The 26,387-nt window shown below is 37.8% G+C and overlaps 1 pseudogene; it reads left to right on the top strand.

Moving 5' to 3' along the window:
• Positions 1-16,032: 16,032 nt before the first annotated feature.
• On the top strand, positions 16,033-25,988 carry LOC122347934 (annotated as a pseudogene).
• Positions 25,989-26,387: the final 399 nt, after the last annotated feature.

Below are 26,387 nucleotides of genomic sequence, written 5' to 3'. Positions count from 1 at the left end.
TTTTTCCATTTAATACTGAAAATATTTAATGTTTTTAAATAATTTGTATTAACAATACTTACCCTGGACAGGACTTTAGTTTAATTGGTACACTCCACAATAAGAGTGTCATTTATTAACATTAGTTATGTATTAACTGTAAATGTGCAGTTGTCGATTGTTTATTCATGTTAGTTACATTACTTTCTTGTTAACCGACAGTATTATTCATTCTTAATTTATGTTTGCTGATGCTTTTAGCAATGTTATCTAATTAAACATTGTAAAGTGTTAGGGGTTTCTTGTAATTAATTAATATTAAGTGTTTATCTGTGTTTACTTTGTATTTGGATAGATGGAATTACAGGTACTATCATACGCAGAGGGTTTGTGGGTGATAGGAGGTCTGCTGTCCTCTGATTTTTGAAAGGTGTTCCCAGATGAGGCTGATGATCAGAAACAAGCTATCTGCCAAAGATCCAAAGTAAGAAGTTGCATGTGTGTATATATATATATGTAATCAGTTTCAAATGAAGCGTGTTCTGCTGAAACAATTTTAGTTAGACCTCCTGGGGCAAAGCACGACTGGCACATTCGATGTCTACAGCCAGCTAACCATCTGCTGTTATACAATTAGGTGGTGTTTTTTCTAGTCTTTTTCTGTTAACTACAAAAAAAAAGTTACAGAAATTACTCAGCTGACAGAATAAGCTTGTGGTTTGCAGACTGCTAAGCCACAGCAGTGTTTTACAAACAGCCCAGCCCAGAGTGTTATGAATGTTGAAGCAAAGTGGGTTTTTCTTTTTCCAGTCTTTAAAATGTCTTTCAACTCTTGTTAGTTTATTTCAGCTCTAAACACATTCTAATTAGTTTTGTGAGTGTAATTATGTCACAAAACCGAGTTTTTGTTGCTTTTATACCGTTTAATGTTTGAAGTTTTACATGCTCCAATATAGAAAAGCACATCACTTTTATATATCATTAACAGTGCTCTAAATACTAGTACTAAACTTCGTAGCTAATCTATAATTACTTATGTATAAAATTTCACATTACAGAAGTTACCACAGTTATAAGTGAGTCATCTGACTTAAAAAGTGTATATTGGATGATTTTTTCTCATATATTGTTCAAATGTTGAATGGCATCAATAACTTTGTGATAAGCTCTTTAGATCAGGTACATTTTAGATTATATGAAATTAAGATGTATCGGTGAAAACATAAAAATGTTGTAGGAGTCCACGAATTGTGAATCAGTGTGTCAGAGGGATATTGAGCTTTGCAACTCATGTCCCATTTCAAATGCCCACAGGACTGCTTTGGCGTTGAAGAGAACCCCCAAACGCTTTATTCTGGCCTTATTTTAGTGTTACATCAGTCATTAAACACACACTTGCACACCCTATTTCACTTTCAGAATCCACCACAGAAGGATATAACGCTTAAGGCTTGAAATATTTTTTTAGATGCTTTCAAGCAAATAGATTACACTTTTGACTTCACATTTCTAGTGTAGACACAACATCAATCTTACTTTTTTTTTTTTTTTTTTGACTCAGGTCTTGGACATTGAAATCACCAAGTGGTGCCCCATTCAGTACTGTACCCCCTCTTCCCTTAATTATATTTTTAGTGACTTGGTCTACTGGCTAGAACCTGTTTCAGCAATGCCTGCGTCCGAAGTCCTCTTCCTTGCTTATAGGAGACCTGGAGTTTGGTTGATAGCCTCTCTGCTCTGTTTGGGTAGCTACCGTGGCATCTGGCAGGCCAGCTGCTACCAGCATTCCATCCAGCAGACAGACGGAGCCACAAAGTCAACCACATTGCTGGAAACCACAGCTGAGGCCTTACAGACTGGGCTGGAACAGGGAGCGTCTAGTTCTGTTGACCACCATCAAAATACCTGCTGCTATAAAAGGACAGTTATTTTCTCACAGTCAGCCGTTGTTAGCCACTTCATCTCCTCCAGCCTGAGAAGAAATTTTGTGAATTTAACAGCAGGGTGTTTAATGGCCACACATGTTTAATTGCAACAGATAATCTTACTTAGTGAGGAAGGCTGTAGGAGCTAAACCTGGAGTGTTATAGTGTGCTGATCAGTGGATCTGTTTGATTTGAGAATAACATTTTTAAGGTGTTTTTACTGCTTAGTCTACAGAGCAGTGGTGCACAGCAAACTCCCATTTTTCTCAGTTTATAAAAATGAATGGGCGTGTTCATTTAGAACAGCTAACTTTCATTAGATAAATGTTTAAAATATGCAGTACTCGCTCCTTAAAATTGCATTGAAATTGGTAGGTTTTTAAATATTTTAAAGAGTCTCATTCTATTCTCCTCAAGGCTGTATTTTTGTTTTTATCAAAAATACATAAAAACAATTATTGCATATATTTATGACTGTTTCCTAATTGTTTTAAGTGCAATTTATTCCTGTGACATTACTTCCAAATTTTTAGCACCATTTTGCGTGTTTCCAGTGTCACATGATCACTTTCTAATACACTGATATTGAAACATTTCTTAATGTATTAAACACATTTAAGCAAAATAATTAAACAGTTTACAATATATACAATAATTGTTTTATGTATTTTTGACAAAACAAAAATAAGCCTTGAGAGAGAGAATAACAGACTTCTTTTAAAAATGTTAAAAACCTACCACCCCCAATGCCATAATTTTATGAGCAGAGTACTGCATATTTAAACCCATTTATTCACAGTGCTGGCTGTTCTAAATAAACCGTTCCATTCATTTTTATAAACTGAAAAATGGAGTTGCTGCACTCTGTAGACTAAGCAGTAAAAAACACCTTAAATGTTTTATTCTCCAAATCAAACAGATCCACTGATCAGCACCACTTATAACACTCGGGTTTTGGCTCTGCAGCTACGAACGTTACCGTTATAAATTGAAGCATGTTGTGTCATTAAACGAGATTCTGCTGCTAAATTCTGGAATTCTTTCACTCGGGCTGGCGCAAGTAACTAACAACAACGACTGTGAAAGTAACCGTCGCTGTGCAACGAATGACACAGATGGTAATAACGAACTGGGCCAACTTCCTCCTGTTGGCAGTCTGTGAGGCCTACTCGGCTGTGATTTCTGTGCACCGTGATTTCTGTGGTATCTGCTCTGCTGATGAAATAACTGATGACGGCTTTGCTCACTGCTAGACCTTATTTATAACTACCCAAACGCAGAAACGAGAACTATCAATCAAACTCCCCGATGCATAATACTAACGAGGCCAGTCTGGAACAAGTCAGAGGTAATATAATTAGAGAGAGGAAAATTACAGCTTTGAATAGGCTACTAGTGATTTGGTAATCGAACTCGAGCAAAAACGTGTTTTGCCGAAAACGTGGGCAAAGGTACAAAAGATGTATTCATTGTTTTAAAAGCATCCTGGCTCTTCGGCTTATACTTGGTATGGCAACAAAGTGAGCCAGAAAACAACAAGTGACCATGTGTGTTTAACTGACTGATACAATACGCTAATAGGCAGAATAAAGAATTTTGAGATTCTTCTTCAACATCAAGCTGAAGTCTAGTATTGGAAATGAGACATGAATTATAAGAGACTCAATATCCCTGACAATGATTCTGAGCCGTGACCTACAACTGTTGCTACACTGACTTTTTATCTTATTTTACATAATCTAAAATGTACCTGATAAGCTGTTGCAAAATATTGATAACCATTCAGCATTGAAATAAATCATAAGAAGACAAAAATCATCAATATGCACGAAGTACAATTAACTTTCGCACAATGGCTGTAACAGCAATGTAATTTTATGCATAAGTAATTATGAGCCAACTAGCGAAATTTTTAGTATTTTTATTGTTTGCTATTGTATTCTGCAAAAGTGATATTGCTTTTCATATTGGTATGTAAACTTCGCCAACATTAGCGACGGCGACAACAATTTTGTGACAACAGTACTCGCAGAAACTGAGTAGAGCTAATGTTTAGCCTGAAATAAACCAGTCGGCAGTTGGTGACCAAAACACCGAAAGAAAAACCACTTTTACTTCGCGAACATTCGCATAGATGCGTATTTTACTGGTAACACAATTAAGGCAACTAATGAAAACTCTGTTTTTATTCTGTAAAGTGCTGCAAACTTTTGTAATTAAATAGAAAGACTGAAAAAAAAACAATTGGACTCCAATTATATAACGGCAGATGATTAATATGACCTTATGCTGATAATGTGCCGGTCGTGCTATTCCCGTAATTCAGAATTTACGCATTTCAAAGAGAACGCGCTCGCGAACTGAATTACGCCTATATAACTGTAGCCACGCATGCAACACTTTTGAACAGCACGGCGTTTCTTTGCTACTCGATCGCAATGCTCATCTGGGAGCACCTTTCAAAATCGAACTCCTATCACGCCTGAGCCCTGCGTATGACGTTCATCTGCCCAACACAAGCAAACACAGATAAACAACAATATTTTAATTATTACAAACTAACCTTTGCAATAGAAAGCAATTAGACAACATTAGTTAAAGCGTCAGCAAACATAAATTGAGAATGAACAATGCTTTTGTTGTTGGCTGTGGTGCATTGTGAAACTTATTTTGTGAATAAACAATCGTAACTGTCTACATTGTCATGCAATTAATATATTAACTATTGTTAACAATGACTTTGCTTAACGTGAGTGCCTGTAAACTAAGTCTCGATAATGTTAATATGTTGACTTACACTATTTAAACATTAAATATTTTTCTTTTTAATGGAAAAATATCGGCATAAGCGCTTCTCAGTTGTACATAGAAAATGTTCGTTGAAGTAAATGAAACGCAGTAACTTCCCAATCACCTCAATACACTGAAAAATAAATCTAAACGAAGTTAATTAAATTGATAAAAAATAATAATATAATTATAAAAAAAGCATAATATAACAAATAATGAAAACACTATTTACTTCTTAACATACAATAGACATAAGCTTAGCAACACTGACCTACTGCTAAGAAGTAACACTGTATCATCTAGGCTCTGAATTTTATTAATAATATATGACAGGCTAAACTACTAATACCAAATAATATCTGCTGTAATCTTTACAACATACAAAACAGACAAAAAATATTTAGTAAGCTGTGTAACAGTAGTCCCAAAAATTAAGACATGAAGATAAATAAGAGGCTTTTTAACTTGCTTTAAAGCCAAACTGACGAAATACTCATTACATTCAGCATCTACATAAATATGAGAGCTGAGACAAGAAATACCGGAGAAAGGCTGCTGAAAGGGTCAAATCTTTGTTGCTTTCTTTAAATGTTAAAAAGCATGGTTTCATGCAAACAGTGTGGGATTCCCGATCAGGCTGGGGGAGAAGACTGGAAACCACGCAGCACCACACAAAGAATGCAGGAAGAAGACTATTAAAAAACGAAAACAGAAGCAATTTCCTGGCATGAAACACAGGCAAAGGCTGAAACTGAAGAACACACATGTGACATGATTGTAATGCATGAGGAGCGGCAAATGTTGCTGTAATAATGAAATTTACTCACTGAAGTGTAAGCCAGGCTTCAGGAAAGGAAGTGGAGAAACATCGCCTAGGTGCCAATGTGAAAGCTCGGCGGCTTCTTTCGGCTTCGCGACGCCCGGCTGCAAACGGTAAGCCATCGGCCGAAGTTCATGGCTGACGTCAACAGAAAGTAACGATGTCGCAACGCGCAATATCTTTGCTGTGTTAAGCTGAGCCTTTGAATCCTTCAAATGACTTGTGATTTAGTGAGCAGCTGTCCACAGCTCTGAAATCATTCAGAAAAAACAACCTCTTCGACTGTGTTTTGTTTTGTTCGGCTCGAAGTTGAGCTGCACAGCTATTAGCGGAAATATGGTCGAAATTATGAGATATGTGACGAGCAAGTATTTAAACTATTCAATGCTGATTTTGAAATGCATGTATTACAGGCGCACTAAACCGCTTATGGTCAGTCTAACCATCGCGATATGCTGGAACAGGCGCCCTCTTCAAGCCTTTCTCTTTTCTGAGCTGGGATGCGACCATGAAAACTCACGATCTATTTCACCATGACTGATGTTGTCACGAACAAAAAGTTTCTGAGCAACACTGCCTCTCTGAAGATCTGAAATACAACCGTCAACCACATATGTCAGCTGTCGCCTCACTGCACGGCATCTATGGTTCTGTTGTTTTCACTGACGTCACTTCATCGAGCGAACGAACAGCCATGTTTCAGTAATGACGAGGCTCTTTGTTGCTCAACAGAAATTCTTTATGGAGTCGAACGTAACGCAACACATTACTCCTCATTGACTCGCTGAATGACTTTAAATCTGCAGACACTCATTCGATTTAAATACAGTATTGATGTATACGCATTGTTTGAGAATGCCTAGCTGTGTGAATAGTGAGGAAATATTTTAGACTGCTTACAGGTGTCCTTTACCTAACAAACCAGTCTTTCCTTGCAGTGCATAGAAAATTACCATGAGAGGTAGTATTATATCGGTTTTAAACACAACTATGTATTGGTAGTGAAATATAAATAATTGATGGAATTGGACTCGACACCTTTCAATGTCATTACCTGTGGCATGGCTAAACTAATGTGAGAACCAGGTATAACAGAAGAAGAAGCTCTATGTTGAACATGAGCTTTTAAATGATGTAACAAACAACTGAGAAAGACCTAATCAATTCTGCTTTAATTCTCTATTTCACTTGCTGTTAATAGCAAACATCTTTGTCACACTGAACCTAATGTTTGTCTGGGCTTATTTGAACGTCACTTAATTTTCTTTCTTGCAAACTTATAGATGACTCGCATGGCAGTTGCAGATAAACAGACAGAAGACACAAAGAATGGATGTCTGCCAGGTAATCTACATGGGGTTTGCTGTGCACAGTGTCTGGACATCTGAGCATAACAAGCTTCCCCTCTACCTGATCTGCTGGCATGCTGACTGATCTGGGTAGCTGTTGGCAAATGCGAACCTAGGCTCGCAAGCATGCTGGCGGCTGCGTTGACACCCGCAGTTTTGTGACATTCCAGCTTCAGCAGGCTGTGACTGGGGCGGAAAGATGCTGCACTCGTCGGCGGCGTCATCCTGAAAGTGGGTGACAATAGGCTGAGAGAGGCGCAGCTCATCGGAGCCAATGGTCTGGGGAATAAGCAGCTGCACCGTCCACTGATCACTACGTCGGTCTTTAACGGGACGATGAGCCGTCATCTTCCGCGAGATGGCAGCCGGCAGCGGCATGGCGCAGCTTTTAACAAGCTTTGGCAAAAGCTACCGAGCTCTCGCTCCGTCGCTGAGAAAGCTCATAAGAAAATACTCGGGAAGAAACTGTGGCGAAATTGCTGGCATCAGTTTGAGAGAAGAACTCGCAGTGTGATTTCGGTGGTGTTCAGGGCTTCTTCCAGATGAACAAACGAACTTCAGACGGACATTGTGTTAGCCGACAATGCATTTTGAGAGTACTTTGTTTTGAATGCCAGGGTACATTCTATTCTGCATAAACTGGGTTGATATGGGCAAAAGAAGAACAATGATTATTCAGCGGAATACGTTAAATTATTCGAGGAATTACACTAAACTTTTATATTGTTTTTTGTTTTGTTTTTTTAAAAGAATTTCAACATATTGCGAATAAATAAATATTGAATTGAGCTGAAATCAGCATGTAAATTTAAATTAAAAGTCAAACTTTTAAACAAGTGTATCTCTTTTTCTTTTGCACATTACCTGTGAATGCAGAAATCCCAAACAAATCACATTACCATTGTTGTTCAATAACCATTATTTTAAGCATTTTCATAACAGCACTACCACAAGCAATCCAAGTAATTTGTTATAAGTTCAGTAATGTTGTGAGCCACACAGCGACTGTTAGCTGCACAAATGAATGCCGAAAAAATGTATGACAAAAATAAAAAGATGCTCAGCAATATTATCCAAAGCTTCTGTTCAAAAAACATAAATACTAAAGAGGCATGAAATAACTGTTGCCAGAAGTCTTGAATATGGCCAACGGTGCTCACTCTATTACTAAAAAAAAGAAAAAACATGTATAACACATAGTCATGCTGACCAATGCAATCTAGCATCTTTAAGTGAATTGCCTTATCACTGGAAAACAATCGGCAGAACAAAAATATTTTGTCGGTTAGCTACATTGAGAAGCCAGTCGCTCAAATGGTTGGCAGCACTCTTAACTGAAGACAAATGTGTTCACCTTTCTTCCAGCAGGTGATCTTTGCCAATATTGAAACTCGACATATAAAATGTGTTGTTGCGCGGATTAGATATTCAGTAAAAAAATAACATGCTAAGAAATAGTTGACAATGCGACAAAATGCAGCTTTGTTCAGAGAGGAGCAACACGTTCTGAGCACGATGTGGAGCGTGCAGAGACCGAGGAAAGCGAGATTCCTGACAAGGCTCAGGCTCCAGAAACTGCTACGACCCATGTTTATCTGCTAAAAATGGTAAAACGGCGAGAAGGCCCAAGGCAAATCTGGTGACTACGCTATGAACGTTAAGCTAACTACAACAAGATACTCTGCAAACACTGACAAACTGGCAGCTCTGCGTATTTGATAAAGAAAATTGGTGCTCTCAAACTACCTCGATACAAAGAGACCGTGCTGCTGAAAAACGATCGCAACTACAATATTCGCTGACGTGAATCACAAACGTTCGTCTTACCGGCTGAATTCCTACGATTTTCGCCGGCTTGACCCTGCCGTGAGCGCTCTGTCTGGGCAAAGAGTGCTGCAACGGACGATCTCCCTCACTGGAAGATTTCACCGTCGCCTCGCCGACGGAAGATACCATTTCGAACCGCGCGGAGGAAGCGTGCTAACGAGGAGGAAGACTCGAGCGATCGCCTGCTGCGAGTAACGGAAAGGAACATTTAAGCTTCGCTGCTCAAATTGCAAAGGTAACTAGTGTGCAGAAAACACGATATTTTAGCTCGTATTTTTAATCACTTATATTCAATGGAACACGACGCGACACGTAACCAACCACATTTTAACGCTGTTGCACAGTCTGCAAGTATTCAGTTTAATCAGAAGTCTCCATTCAGCTGCTTTCTTTCAGGCTGAGCGTATAATGTCTGCTAATGTTTATTAATTAGCAAACCTGTATCAGTTTGTTCAAGGCCTTTCCCAAAGATTTGTTTATTGAAACTAGAGTCATCTTTGTTTTGTGCAATCTAAGATTCAGGCTACTGACTTTACCAAGCAATTAAATGAAGAGATGAAGCTAACAGTTGAACTCTGCAATACTGACACAAAAATAGAATTCTGGCATCTGTATTGTTCCAAGCTGCAGGTAAAAGGGCACTAAAATAGGCGTGTTCAACAGTACTTTATAATGTAACAAGTATATTTCACTGACTAATTGTAATATTAGTATTGAATTAGACTATTTGAACATCTGAACTAACATTTGAATTTACCATGGATAACAATTTAGTAATAACACCAATATTTGTATGCCTTTTAAATGCTACGCTTTACTGATAGCTACACTTGAACCTGTTTTCTTGCGTTTAAACCTATTCATTATGCATAAGGAAACTTGTGTATTTGCAAATATTTGTGCATTCTGAAGTACTATAAGCTGTCGCATCAGTAGATTGACACTCCTGGTAAAAAATATTTGAAGCTATTACAAATAATATATTTGAGGTAGAACACTTTAAATGAATTATATGAAATGACAAATATTTGCTGTATTACATTTCTACTCTATTTGTCATGGCTCATTACTTCTGTGTGATGTGTTTAATCACGCACTGAAATACATATAAAATGTTTCATATATTTCAGTTGCTGTTATTACACTTTGAGAATGACAATTAGTGCATTTATGTTATGTTTACAAGTACTACAGTTGTGAGGAAATTTCACTCTTACGACCAGCAACAAATAAGAATAATATTTGATTATATTTAAATTATTTAGTGAATTATTATATCTTAATATAACTCATGTACTATTGTCTCATATATACTGGTAAATGGGCAAATAAATAAGTAAATATAAATATATATATATATATATATATATAACATATATATATATATATGTAGCAGCATGTATGTATCTTTGCCTGGGTATGTGAGGTGAAATAATTAGTGTTTGTGAAACCTGTTCAGCAAGCTTTCAGAACTCTTTGATTTTACGTAATTTGAGATTTCAAAATGCATTCTTTTGACTTTTAACATGAAGAATTAACAGTGCTATAATGACAGTCAATTCTTGGGTGTTTCCTCTTTATAGTTTGTGCCGCTCCTAACACAGATAACATGATTGTATGTCTGCAACGAAAACACTACATTGTGCTCACGTCTTATTCCCAAGCATGTCCAAGTAGCTATCTCTGTGCATTAGATGGTGAAAGAACTATTCTAACTCTACCCCAGATACTCAATTTCGAGCATAAATAGGAATGGTCGGCATCCCTGCTAAGTGTCGGTGATTTAACTAAATCACAAGCAACAACACTAAAAAAGAGCAAACAATAATATCTCATCTTTCGCTCAACAAATAACGGAAATGTGAGATGAGAAAGTATCGTAATCTGACTCGTCACTTCACTAGCGATTAATCATTCGAATGCTCTTTTGAAAGAGTACTATGTAAGTCGCTTTCCATGGTATAATCCACCATTTTTATTATGAACTAAAGAAGTTAGACTCCATGCTCCGAATGTCCATGATGTCTGGGTGCATTCGGCTTGTTTTTGAAACTACGTAGAAGAGGAACATTTTAAAGGCCACAAGGCTAAAATGACTGAGGACACTGTGTCTGTATGTCTTTCTCTGCTCATTCATGCTATATACATGTTTGCAATCGCCCTATGTAGTCTTGATGCCATGAACTCTTGGTCATCGCGATCAAGCATATATAGCTTTTGTGTAACTGTCTGTTGATTGTTGTGCAATTGAAGCAGGTATAATGTTAACTTTCAAGTAAAGAACTAAGGCCTTTCTTTGCGTGAATTCGGCATGACGAGCAACCATGAACATAAATAACGTATTGTCGCGACTGTCGTAAACATATAGCTCGTTTTTATAATTAACCAACTTCAAGTGTTTTTATAATACTTATAACACTATAATACCAAATGTTTATTCTCGAAACTGTCAGAAAGACGCTTTAAAACGACACATAATGACGACACAGGCTCTGTTGAATTATCTCAAACATATGTTAACATTGTGCTATGAAAACTTGTAATATTTCCTCGATCGGCTTAATAGTATTTAGATAACTTTCAATAATGAATTTGAGACCAGTCATACAGCTTTGTTAATCACATGAAACAATACGAACAAATAACGAATGATGGCAAATCTCCTGAACGAACTTGGTGCTTCAGGTATGGTTTTAAAGTGTTCGTGCTCTCGACAGATCGTCTGTTTGCAGATGTTCTATTAGTCAACATCTATTATGACTTTTCCCAGTAAACTGGATGCATTCAAGGGTTAAATGTTTATACGCTAGATGTGCATTAGGCATGTGAATGTGAGATGATAACGTGAGCTGAGTTGTGATGCTGTGCTCTGAGAACTCGTCTTCGATTTACCTGCTGGCTTTCTCAAGAGAGAACACTAGCCAGTATCTGATTTGGAAATCTGGTATCTTTAGGTAATTGTAATATTACAATTATTTCCTTTCAAAAGAATAGCTAGTATAGTGTGCAACTTACAGGAGTATTGACTGGCAAAAACTGAACTGAACTGTTATTAGCTTTTAAGAACCAGTTCGTCTCTCTGTTCTGTTGCTGCTGCTGTCTGCTGAAACTTACATCTGCATTGATAACGAGGCGTGTTTGCTGCGTGTATTGAGACATTTTAAGTAATAGCGAGACAGGCTTACTGGCATGTCATATCTTAATTTCCTGTTAAACTATTAACATGTTGGGCAAGCCAATTTTAACACACACAAGAATAACGTCGAGCTCAAGCAGACTTGAGCACAGTGTCTGGGCGTCTGGCGAAGTTTCTTTCAGAATGAGCCTTTTCCTTTAAGCTGCTGTGCAATGTTGTCTTTCACCAACTTTGACAACATCAATCTATTATGCTATGTCTCATGTGATACTTATGTAATATTGAGCAATAGCGACTACGCTGTGTATTGATGATTTTTTAGCTCACATCTACAGTGGTCATTAATTATAATGTTAGTCTGAGTCGTGTCTGTTAATGCAGTGTGACCGCAGGCTGAACCGAGAGGCGAACCTTACGGGAAGGTCTGCTGGTAAAAATGAGCCCGCCCTCGTCCCACTCCCCCACGAAAATGCATGGACGCAGAATGAGCACTTTACTGTTTGATAATGACTGAGCCTTGCACCTGCAGCCACGAAGACAAGCTATCGAAGGCTATGTGCATTTGTTTGCAAGTCTCTGCTGTGAAGCGAGAAGTTAAGGAATAGGAAAGACATGAATCAAATGCACTGTTCGTGTTGCTCAGCGAAACGTCATGGTCGAGCTCTGATGACCAGCAGCTTAATGCTCCCTGACTGTTCTCAGTTCAAGCGTTGATAGGTGTTAGGTGGGGTTCATTCGAGGCAGAAATGGAAACACACATAGCTTACTGAACTTTCAGTGTGCTGAGCATAGTGATATTGGGCAAAGGAGCCTTCCGCTCTTCCCAGAAATAACATACATAGCATTTTCAAAAATGTCTTTGTATGCTGAAGTAATTTCCCTTCACTACAGATGTGAAAGTATCTGGCGCCATGGTAATATAAATCTGTTGTCTCACTTACCGCCAAACTTTACATTGGCAAAGACTTGAAGAAGCATGATTTATCATTCACGCAATACATTTTACACTGCTCCAGAATCAGCTTTCTCTGCTTTCCGGCCAATATGCTAGTGTGAACCTGCATTATACTATATATGGCATGTTGCATGCGAATGGTAATGACTTTGAGAACAATTTTCACGTGGCATTGAAAACGAATCACCTCCCAATTTCGGCAAATAAATTAAATCTCAAATATACCAGCTATATATATTTTAGAGGAGTATCTTGATAAGATACTCTTCTTTCAAATAGGCAAATCACACGGTCATATTTGCTGTATGATGAACGAGATTAAATGATAATTAGGAAACATTAGCTAACAAATAATTGCTGAGGTACGCAAAAACAAACAGTCGTAAGCGCAACGGCTGCTGTGTAAATGAAATATGAACGGCGACCCCAAAAAGGCTTTGTCTTGCCAATTACATTTGTATCGCTCACGTAATCATGCACTGCAGAGCGACGACAATGGTGACTTCATCTTATATGGCGATGTTTTATAATGTCTGTAAATGAATGACTGACCAGAGATCGCTTCAGTAGTATTGGTTCTGGTCAAGATTAAAATGAAGTGTAAGTGGTGGATATTCCCCTGCTGGCGTCCCAGATGGTGTGTCATTATGAGAGGCCACCAAACCTCTTTCTTGCTTTTGCGAACGAAAGGAAGCAAAACTGCTCTGTCAAACAAAGCTCACTGCATACAGTGTTGAAATCTTACATTTAACAGGTCTTCCCCTTTTAAATTTGTTACAGAGATCTGAGTTTATGTTCACCTGTATCACACCACAACACATATTGACCTACCTAGCGCTGGAAAGCTGATATGTTTACTAAAATTCTGTTAGAAAGGCCGAACTTAAAACAAATGCCCTCGAAATGACTCATGTGACGTAGTAAAGAAACGAAGGCTGAGCGTCTAAAGAAAAAAGACACGTCTTTGAACTACATGCGGGAAACAGAGAAATTTCCCAAGTTCCCCAAAAGAAATTCTGTGATTAAAGTCTTTCTGAAAACTACTATGCAATGAACTAAATAATGAGAAACAGTTGCCAAAATCTAAAAGTTTGTGTGTCTTTATTTTACATTTTACATTGAAAGAGAGAAAGAATAGAAGAAAGTATTTTCCTTTATTGCTTATGAACACAATAATGTATTAAAGAAAACATATTTTACGAGAGGCTGTTATCAAAGGGTCAACGCGTGTTATACGTCATCTTATATACGTTTGATTTTATAGCATGTAAATAAATGACATTACGCTAAATTACCTTAATTACGCTGAAGTTTAAGAGAGATTGAAAATGAAACTTCAGTCTCCCACATTCAAAATCCCAAATGAAAACTAATCACTTTTATGAGCAGTGAAGCATAAAACAAGAAGTTAACGTCTCTTACCTTATATTATTACTGAGCGAATCAAAAAGTTGTTGCAATGAAGCTGTTGATCAAGTGATGCGTCATAGCAGTTTTGATACGGCCTTTCGTGTCGGCATGAGCATAATGGACATCAATCTGGTGAGAACTTCGAGCAGGCAAATCGTGTTAACAGCATGCACTTGCAATCACACAAACTCCTGTGTATTACTGGCCAGCAGTGCAGAGCAGGCTCGAGCTGAGCTGATGCTGCTTACCGTGAGCCAGAGATAAATCCTGATAACTCTGCATTCATGTGTGGCTTTATTTTCTTGCCATTTTAATGAACCTGTTGACGCTATGCATTGAATGTTGCTTTATACATTGTGCTGGCACATTATAACTCCGCAACGGCGAGAAAATGCCCATTATGGAGGCAACAAGTCTTAAACCAACATTTAAATTATTCCCCAAAACTTTCAATAATGACAAAATGACCAGCAATAATTTTGTTATTGAATAATCACAACGAATTTTTAACTGGCTTAATGTTGATTAAAAAGCTTGTTTAAAAAATGAGGCTTATTGTTCAGTGTTCCTTTGGTTAGCTGCTAAATAGCAGTGTGACTGCAGCGCATAAAAATGTGCATCGCGGGACGGCGAACGAGTATTGATGTATTAGCACCCCGTGGTGGCTGTAATGCTGCACGCAACGTGTTTCTGCACTACAGTGCTTCGACCAACCAGCATTTGCTCACGTCTTTCTGAATCTACTGGGCAGCCTGTCATGCGTTCACCGATCGCAGCTGGTTTTTCTAAATGATGGAAATCTGAACGGGCCTCTCAGGCGTTCTGCGACTGAAGCGAACTGGGCTGCGGCTAACCTTTGGAGTAAGTCTGAAGACTTGATGATCATTGAATTCAGCTTCAAACACCTATGAAGACCGGTGGGTGACTATTTGTGCTGACTGTAACCCTGTGAAGCGAGAGGCTGTGTCTTAATTCAGCATTGGTGAGTACATGTTCCTGGATCGGCACGTCGTGTTCATCTGTCCTCATGGTTGGAATTTAAATGAAGGACCGTAATCGAACATTTTTAATTTAAATGTTATCTGAGGTGTCAACAAACTCGGGAACATGTTACGAGCAGTCACTACGAGCTACCCATAACGAACTGGGCCGCACTCCGTATTGACTTTATGATGACATATACCTGTTTCTTGCAGCAAAAGAATATAAGTAACTCATATTACGTACGGCGCATCGAAGGCATTAACAAGCTCCAATTACTCTGGTGGCACACTGCGCACTATGCACCTAATTGCTCGCTCGCGTTCTATGTTTTCCGATTATTTTACATTTGCTGCTTACATGTATCATTCAGTGAGTTATTTGTAATGTGAATTATAAACATTAAACTGTAAATATGTACCAGCTAATGTACTACACACTAACAATTATACACATACACATCCCAATAGCTCACATAAAGTATTAAAGAGACAGATGCTCACAAAAGAGTAGAACATGACCTATACATTTATTATATTTAACTCTTGTATTTAGCATTCATCATTTATTACAATCTTTGAAATAACATCTAATAAGTATTATTAAACAATTACACATATATATATATATATATATATATATATATATATATATATATATATATACTATATATATATATATATATATATATATATATAGAAATTTGGTTAGTAGCTAATACTGCAATTTTAAAACGCAAATATTATGATGTGGGACCTAACGTGGCCAATGCAGCTGTCAATTTATCTTGAGAATGACTGAATAAGTCTGCACGGTAACATTTTGAGCATTCTTGCGAGTAGTGAACAGGTCGCTGCGTGATGCTGGTGAAGAGGACTCCTGCTGCTCACCCAGGCTATGTCACCTTCTGCGTTCATCAGCCGCTGCAGTGCCAGTGTATGCTGTGCATTATCGTCATTGCCGCATGCTCATGCAATGTTTTGGCCATTAGTGCAGGATCCTCAGGAAATGGTCATTGGTCTGCGATGGCGTCCCCATCAACACCCAGGAAGTACTGGGTCTCACTGCATGATGTGCAGCCCGAAACCATCACTGATCACCCCCATGCTGCTACCAGGTGTACCTAACTGAAACTACTGGCAACTATGGTGTTCGTCTGCAGTGAAGATGAGCGTATGTTTTGAGATACAATCGGTTGATACCGAACTGTCCTTTCAGAGCAACTGCATCACTGAATTGTTCTGTTGATTCATCGCTATTGTGGTATGAAAGACATTGCCGGGCGCGTGACCGAGACTTGCTGTCTGAGTTACAGATGGGCATTTTGTCCTGCTGAGCTCTATGCCATATGTTGTGTGCATTTAATTTTTAGCTTTGCAACATATGTACTCTGTTGCTGATTAAACTCTTCACCTTCTAACTTACTGGTGAATAATGCAATAGTGAGATTGACCGCCGAACTAGTCAAACAACCGTAGCTGGTGGAAGCTCGTGTCAAACTTTGCAACGCTTTACGTCTTTACATTGAGTTTGTTTTGCTGCTATGGCAACAGTATACAAGCACACAGAGATCTACTAAGCGGTCTGTCTGGAAATGTTTATGAAGAAAGCACAACAAGCAATCGCATCTTCAGGCTCTTTAAGAAAACTGCGACAAAACGATTTTTAGACATAAATACTGTAAAGCCTTGTCCGTAATATCATAAATAATTTTCTTTATCGATTAACAACCATTAAGATTCTGCACGAAATTCAAACACTGAATCAAAAGTTCATTCTTTCTCAGAAGATCATGTATTGTACATTAACGTATCAAATAACATAATTGTTAAGTGGTTATGCTACGAACGTCACTCAGCAACTTTGTTAAGGCACTCTAATTTTTCATCCAACATTCACTGCGTTTGAGACACAGATCTGACAGAAGCCTCTACTTCTGCTTTTTCTCTGATACCAGTGGTAGCTGTTGTGTGAATGCTGTGAAGGTGACGTTTTAAACAACAGGTTTCAATTGAGAATCAGACATCTGAACACTTTACCAACTAACAAACTCAAACGAAATGGTGAACTGTCACTCAGCAGAGAAGAGAGACTGTTAATCTACGAATGACTGTTTGCTATTAACTCTTTTCACTGACTCCTGACCATTGCACCATTCTCAGTTATTGCTGTATTTAAAGAATGAGAAGCAGAATATTTCTGGTACGCACATGACTATGTCTGGCAGTAAATGCAAATTATTATGTTGTTATGAATCAAGTGAAATGTTGCTGAAAGAATTGCACAGCTCTCTTTGTCCAGATCACTGAAGGCCAGTAAACTAACACTCCCCTTTCAATCATTAATAGGCCTTGCATGAGCGAAGTTTTCAGCGAACATGGCATAATCTGTGAAATGCGTAATCTTCATTTTCTCATCTTCACATTATTCCAAACCTGTCTTTCTTTCTTTCTTTCTTTTCTTCTGTGTAACTACTTGATTGAAACATCATGTGATTTGAACGGTGGTAACTTTTAGTTGTAAATGAAGCAAATACTACTGGCTCACTAGTCGAGATTGCCAGTTTGAACGAAGCAACCTCTTTGTAGGTTTTTCGATCGGTACATATGGAAGCTAATGTTATGAACATTGCGCTTTCGCGGTCTTATGTGCGCGAAAGAGTGGCAAACTAAAGGCAACATTGAAGAACGAGGAAGGCAGTAATGGTAGAACATTCATGACTTAAGCGCCGAATAAAATGCCTCATAAGCAATGAAACCGGCAACTGAGTGAAGAATGAACCAGGTATTTCTGTTATGTGGAGAAAAAGTCAATGTTGAGCATTGTGGAAATGCAAGCTGATCGAATCAAATGTTTATCCTCTGAAAAAGCTGTCGTGGCCGATATAAGAGGCCCAGTTACTATTTTCATCAAAAAGCACGCTATTCGTATGCGTAAACGCTGTGCGCACGCAAAATAGCGTTGAAAAAATAGACTGCTGAAAATAACTGCGACACATGCGGTATGACAATATATGAAGGCTGGCGAAGTCATCGGTTTTAACGGTATTACGAACAGCGTGTGTCGCGAACATACGTGAATAAATGGTGAAAACGAAAACATACAATACAAGCGTTAACTGTGAAACTATTTAGAAAGTATATTTAATAACTGATTCCCAAAAGTGTTCCGATGAAAAAAGTTTTAACAGTCAAGCGTTATATGGAAATACAAAGACCTACTACAATATTATACAGTTGCGTAAATAAAATGTGTACTACAAGGCAAAACGTTTCAAACCATTTTTTCTTTTTCTTTCTTTTTAGACATATATGTGACCTTTTTAACTGCAAAACACAAAGATGGTGATGACTTGTTGTGGCGACTTAAAAGACTACTATGCTTTTAGTTCATATAAATATTGTCATTAGCTACCGAAGCACCATATGCTTTCACTTTGTTGAAATCGAACTTGAAATGGCTGCATTAAGCATTCGCTCTTGTACTGGCCATTCATCGATGTGCGCTACGCTTTGCATCCTTTCAAACAAGATGATAATGAAAAATTATTCTTCTCTGCAGAGAGATCGATTTAATTTAATGTTTGAAAGTGAAGAGAAAAAGAAAAACTGTTTAACGAAAATGAGTGATATTAAAGTTTGTGTTTCGAAACCAGTCGTAATCTGCACAATTAACTAGCTCCTGATAGCAATGAACAGTATTACTGCATTTTTATTGAGTTAATGTTAATTAATCAATCAATTATTAAGTGATATTTCAAATGTGTCTTAAACTACTACTGAAGCTTCATATTGTTTCTCTTACTGGATATTATATTAATTTGTAAGCATTTATTTAATTACTCAATTCCGAATTGATCGGTATTTGTCAGGAAACTTGGAAACAATTATCTTCAGACGATCAGCAAAAGTCAGGATGGCTGTGTTTTGCGCTCTGAACTGGAGGATTGACAATTCTCATCTTTAAGGACATACACTATGTTGGGAAAACGAGTATGTTAAAAACTCATAATTGAATAATTCTGTACAATTGAGATATGGAGTTTTAGAAGATTATATATTTTTCCCAATCTATTTTTTGTAATCTTTATAATAACTGTAAACAAATCAGTAATAAATAAGTTTAGTATAAAAAATGAAAATATATACAAGTATAAATATATATTTTATAATGTCATAAAAAATGTATATATATATAACTATATATATGTATGTGTATATATATATATATATATATATATATATATATATATATTTTTATAACAAACTACCTAATGAGAAATTAGCTAATCGGCAAGTAATCATACGAACTTGTACTCAAAGAAGCGACCACACCATGCAATCTCTTGACTGTTATGTACTTTTACGGGCAAGCTATCTTTTTTGCTGTTCATGTCACTATATGAAATGAAGAAGCAGAAACACTTTAAAAATAAACAGGCTTGCAAGACAAAAAACTTAATGACCTATTATTATGCTATATGTATATATATATATATATGAGTTTATCTTTATCTTCATGCTGCAGCTTAGCACTGTGATAGAATCGAACGTGAAGATAATGGTCGAGAGACAATGGCATTCAAGCATTATACTATGTGCAGTCACTGGGCACATTATTTTAATGCATGTCAAGCATGCAGTCTAACTCAGTAAAGCCTCACTATGAAACTCATAACTACATAGTGTTCAGCAATATGTGGCACCAATAATGTTAACTGTATGACAGAAGAAAAACACAAAAGTCGGGTTTGAAATGAGAAAAATTTGATAAAGATGAAGATATTTCATCATTATCATTCGGGTGTATCTCTTGCCCAGCATACTGCTGATATGCCGAATGAGAAATGCGGCTTACCATCAACCATACTATCTCGACCAGAGCTCTGTCACGGCCAGATGAAGCTTGAACCAGATGTGAAAGTAGTGTATTTATGAATTTGTTGTGTGAATTTCATTTTTATTTGTGATATATTTAATTTGTTTTATTCACTTTCGCCAATTTCCCCTGCAAAAATCATCACAAATAGAAAGCCTTTTAATGATCTGTAAAACTGTAAAGATTTGTTCATAAAACTTTATTCACGTTTCCGAAAATGGCATCACTGCATTAAACGGCATGGAGGTGAACGGGAAGGTCAGCTGGCTTCGATGGCCATTGAGAGAAAAACGCACTGCTTCTGGCTAACTGCGAATAAAATCACACCGCGTACTAAAATCAGGAGACACTCCAGCGGTGTACGCCACCCAAGCAAGTAACGAACGAAACTCTGTCCTTTTCTAGACACTGCCAAATTGCCACTCTGCGGCGTGTCTGCTAACGAAAGCTCTTTTACAGGCGGCTGAATACTGGTGAAAGTGACAAATCTTGAAGAGACAGGCTCGTCATTTCGACTTCAGTGAAGGAAATTTAACGGAGTTGAGCTGCCAGTGATAGGAGTTTGATTTGAAGCCATGACTTTTATCGAATTGCCAGGTCAGTGTCGGCGGCGAAAGAAGGCCCATGCCTCGTACGAAATGAGGTATCATCCTGAAATGGTATTTTATTCTCTAAATGATCCCTAATAGATGCGTGCGCTGTTAACAGTGCGTACGCAGTGTCTGGAATTTTCTGGCATATTGCTGTCGTAATCAAGCACTGAAGGAACTATGTCGTCGTATACCAACTTTGGCGAAAGAACAACTTTGGATCTTTTTCTTTTGTAGCTGTTTTGTGTTTGACGTCGTCGTCTTTATGTAACAATGTGGAATAAGCTTTGTGAATTTAAACGATTAGTGGCTCGAGATACGCTATACTACTGTTGTTCCAGCTTCTTCAAACACAGATATAAAATATGCACAAATACTGAACCTAAAACATCTTAAGTAGACAAACAATTAGATCGGCCGAAAATTGACGGCAATTCATTCATTTGAATTTGGATATTACAAAATACTGACTCAATAAATGCCTGTAATCGCAACTGATATGCTCGAAAGTATTTAAATTAAAAGTTTTTCTCCAGAATAATATAATGATCATAGTTCTACGCGCCGAAAAGAAGAGAGTGAAAGTAACCTGAACTGGCTGGATAACGAACACCATCTGCTTTAAGATACTGGGCGATTTTAACAAAAATGAATTTTCTATATGTTACAGTGCGATATCGACACGGTGACTAGCTCAGTCGATGAAACTGATCACTTGCCCCCATCTCTATTTTGCTTGGCGGCGCAAACAGAAGAAACTATATTTGAGTCGAAAATATGCCATCGAGCACCATCGATCACAGACGACGTCAGAATGAAACGGTTTGCTGTTTGCTCTGGTATTCCTGTATTGAAGTATTTTGATCAAGTGGTAATAACCAGTTTTATTTTAACTCGAAAATCGAGACTTTTCGCAAATAACTTTCTGTTAATTGATGACAGAAAATGCAACTAAGTATTATTCGAGGTAAGGCTTCGCTTTAGCATTCGCTTTCTGATATGTTAAATGACTTCTGTCCAATCGGAAATGATGGTAAAACATAAATATCGAATTTTACTATAACGAAGTGTACCAGCGAAAACCATCAGTGTTTAACGGATAAGCAATGACAACCAACCTGTTTTATTTATTTAATTTTGTTTCCTTCTTCACTTCAGTTAAAATGCTTTGACAAATGAGCTGCGACCACTCGCTAACATGTAATCGGCAGTTTCTGCAATTTCGACGCAAATAAACACTGCTAACACTAAAGCCCGTAACAAGCAACGTCGTCGCTGTTAAGCTAACGATTGAAAATGCGCAGGCAACTGGTAACGAGGAACGTTGGAAAACGACGGCCAGGCGATGACAACGCAAGAAACGAGAAGCGAATAACATAACTGACGGGCAGAAGGCTGAACGTAGAACATTTAAGACTTCTGTCTGAACGATATGTTTGAATTTAGTTATGAGCATCCTGGCGTATTAGCTGAGGCAACGGAACTTTGAACTTTGAGACGATACTGCTTTTTCGTTACCAACCTTCAGAACTGTGATGTACGGTTTATGGTGACTTGCTTTGTGTCGTGATCGAACATCTAACTCAACCTTTGATTTTCGAAGTTCGAACGAGGAAGGCTTGAAAACAGTTCTGAATTTAAGATTGCTGCAACGTAAAAGAATTAGCATGTGAAATTCCTCGCTTTGACCCTGACTTGTTAAACAATTTGCGTAACGGCTTTTCTGTTGGCGGTAATAACCCGTATGTTACGAAAGAACAATGACGTAAACCAGGCAAAGCGTTTGCGATCTGCTTGTTTTACTACCAATCCGGGTAACTTCGGCGAAAATATGTGAAGATGAAACTTGCACGACTAGTGTTGATTCTGAAAATGAAAAATCACAAATATTAAATACGAGAAAAACAACGATCTGACCTATTCAAAGGTACGCGAAAACAGTGGTAATGGCTGAAATAGGTACTTTGAGACCTAGTGAGTAAATGTATTCTTGTCTTGAGTAATGGGCGGACAGCGAAACTAGTGAGCATGGCTCTCGGTGTGACTAGCACAAAGCATAATGACGTATTTAATCTATTACATGCTGAATGAGATGCTTTCCTGCCCTCGTCTCAACTTCGCTGTCATGTCTGAATCGCGCTTGAAGACTATAATATACATCATGTCCATCGAATGAATTTGAAGAACCTGCCCGAAGCACTTCTGAAGGCTTCAAGCATGCAACCGCACATGCATCGATAATGCATCTTCCCGAGCGATGATCGAGGAGCCATTTGAGCCTGACCCGAGCATCACCTCGCTACTGCCCATAAAGTGGTTTACATCGCTCATGCCTTTGCTTCAGCATCGCAATTTGCGATCTGTGACAGAAGCCGAGAATAACCATTTATTGAACACGGTACGTGGTTTATTGGCTGAAGAAAATAGGTAACTGCGTTCTATAAAACTGAGTTCGAGCAATACTGGTAACTGTGACCTGGTAGATGTTGATGCTGATTGAGTTGTCGTATCTGTGTAAGCATTAACAACAAACGCCTTATCTGACAAGCTTTCAACACTCGCCGCCAGCTGCGGTCTGCGCACTCATCAACTGCCGTACACGAACGACACTACACAAACAAAACCACTTTTCTGTAATCTTGCCAGCATACAAGCACGCAAATCCACAGCTTGCAATTGACTTACACGCAAGGGCTTGTTGAAACAAGAAATTATAAAGGCATTAAACATTGTTAATTTGTTGATTTACTGCTTCAATAGTAGTTGGTGAAAATAGCCACATTCAGAAAACTGCTTTGAAAAACAAACAGATCTGTTTAACTGTTTAGTTGATTTTAAGCGATGAAAATGAACAGGTAATGATGACGCTCTGTAAATCGGGGACTTGAAGAATCGTTTGGAATATCTTTTATAACGAAAATCCTTCATGATTGACGTTCTTTAACGAGCGAACTCTAACCGCCAAGAGCTATCGCAAGCTTTTCGCTATTGTCATGGCAGAAGAGCAGTACATCACGTCGAGCTTAATATACTGCCTGTCATACGAACAAACTCATGAAAATTGCGCAATATAATGAAACAATGAAACTAATTTTGTATATCTTTGATAACCCCTGTGTTTTGATGGTTTTGAAAAAGTCTCTCAAGGCTGCATTTATTTATTCAAAACTAAAAGATTTTTTATTGTGAAGCATCATTACAATTTTAAATAACCATTTTATGTTTTATTATGCTTTTAAATGTTATTTATTTCTCACGATGGCAAAGCTGAATTTTAGGACGATTCCAAGGTCCAGACGATTTCTACACGCTGGAGGCAGAATCGTAAATATTGTAAACCTTGATTGCTGCCACTACTAAATCCATAATAAATTGCATGCGATAAACAATGCGATCTCTTTCATACAGTGTAAACTTTTTTCTTATTATTATTACTTTCTTGTGTGACAAATGCCAAGCGACCGCATTTTTAATGCTAAGCCACAACAATAACTGTTAGTTTAGGCGGTAACTGTAGTTACTATGGTGATTTCTAAAGGGGCTGTTCTTTAAATTCAGCGGCAGTTATTCTGTAGATTAGTAATTTACACCTCAAACCCTAAGCAGTGACAGCTTTTTTTTGCATTTAAGCCTTGTATGTACAAATATAACTATCAGAGAAGAGCAATGTTGCTTTCTTGTCTGAGTAGATGAGTATCACTTTATCACACTGAAAAGTGTTAACTGCAGATATAAGTATTATATAGGCCACATTCTAAAACCAGGCATGCCTTTAAGGGCCTACGTGCAAAATAAGGGTGTAACAAATCCATAGTAAAATTATGTATTTTTATTTGTTTTGTTTTTTTATTCTGTGACTTTATTTCAAATTCCAGTGTTCGCTATTAACAAAGCTTATGACCTTTTTCTTAGTAAACTCCTAATTTGCTTCTCATTAAGAGTTATAAAGGTAGTTGTTATATTTAGGTATTGGGTAAGATTGGTGATATAGAATCATATGCGTTTTATAAGTGCAAATAAACAGCCTGTATGTTAATAATAAACAGCTAGTTAATGCCAACAATTGATCTTTATACTAAAGTCTTACTAGAATTTCAAAATTGTATGACTATCATGTGTTTGTGAAGACACTTTCTCAAGTCATCAGACTTTTCAACCGGGTCGTGTCACAAGAAATTGCTACCCCAGCACTGTGTGTGCAATCGCATGAGACCGCTGTATGAGGCTCATCACATTTTACAGTCAAGTGGTTTAACTGAAAAAGTGAGTGTTTTATTTTTTTTTTTAAAATACATTTCTTAATAATGTTATTTATTCTTTTTATGACACCCCCACCCCCACACTCCTATATTGGCAATATATAAAATGTAAAGTTCCTCTTTTTTTAAAGTTGAACAAGGCTAAAATCTCCTGATGACACATTTCAAAACCACCTGATTGCACAGACATGGTTTCCCTCACATATAGAGAATTTCCCATTAAAATAAGGATTCTGAAGTGTTTCTTGCCGTATAGAGTTTGCGCTTGCTATATTCCTCTTACTTAACGGATGATGTACTAGTAATGTTTTGCCAGGATGTACTTCATCTCTGGATGAGCAACATATTGACTCTGGCCAACAGCGTGTCTTTAGAATAGTTCAATTTAATCAGTTGACTCTAATTGGAACCTTTATTTTTGTCTGTCCGCTCTCTGAAAAATTATGTCTGATAATTCATGTCTTCCCAGATGACGTATTTGTCATGCCATCTGTGTGCTACCCTCACAGTGTACAGCCATCTCCTCTCCAGCGCGGCAGCTCAGATGATGATGACCCTGGAAGTCGAAGTCCTCCAATAGAGGTGTCCGACGAGGAGTGTATGAGAGACCACATCACATCAACAACGGGAGGAGAGCATGGTAAGGGACCAATCTCCGCTCGTGGCGACACAACCATAACGATTTGTGGATAAGCGAAGCAAACCTGTTGACTGCTCTTTTTAGAATCTAGATGTAGGTGTTCATTTCCTTTGTTTTTCAAGGTAACAAGAAGAAAAATTCGCATGTATCAGTTCCTGCTGGACCTTCTGCGTAAATGGTGACATGAAGGACAGCATCTGGTGGGTTGACCGAGAAAAGGAACATTCCAGTTCTCTTCCAAGCACAAAGAGGCTTTAGCGCACTGCTGGGGGCACAGAAGGGAAACTGCCTAGAAGATGACCTACCAGAAGATGGCAAGGGCGCTGAGAAAACTATGGCAAGACGGGAGAAGTCAGGAAGATCAAGAAAAACTCACCTACCAGTTCAGTGGAGAGGTACTTGGGAAGAGCCACACGGAAAGGAAGATTTATATGTAAACACATGCATAAAAAGGCAAGAAAGAGGGAGAAAAAGACTGGAGAAAAAAAAGAGAGAACCTTTCCTTTGTGAAATGGACTGGAACCTCTTACCATAGTTATGAACTTATGGTTTGAAAAGTCGACGATTATATTTTTTAATTCATTTTTTTATTATTCACCTTTGCATTAAGTAACTTTAAGTTCTTTAAATTTCAGTAGCTTTTTGTGACGCAGGACCAACATTAACACGCCTGTACAGTGTGTATATATATGGGAGAAACACATTTGAAGAGTAGATACATTGACCAAAGTGGGTAGTTTTATAAATTAGACATAAAGCTATTCTTGAGTTAAAGACAGTTGCAAACTTCACCACCACGCATGATGGAAAAAAATCACAAAAAATACAAAAAGCAGAAGTGAAACCAA

The sequence above is a fragment of the Puntigrus tetrazona genome, chromosome 7 (genome assembly GCF_018831695.1).
Source record: "Puntigrus tetrazona isolate hp1 chromosome 7, ASM1883169v1, whole genome shotgun sequence".
Taxonomy (NCBI): Eukaryota; Metazoa; Chordata; class Actinopteri; order Cypriniformes; family Cyprinidae; genus Puntigrus; species Puntigrus tetrazona.
This window is presented reverse-complemented; position numbering and strand designations above follow the sequence as displayed.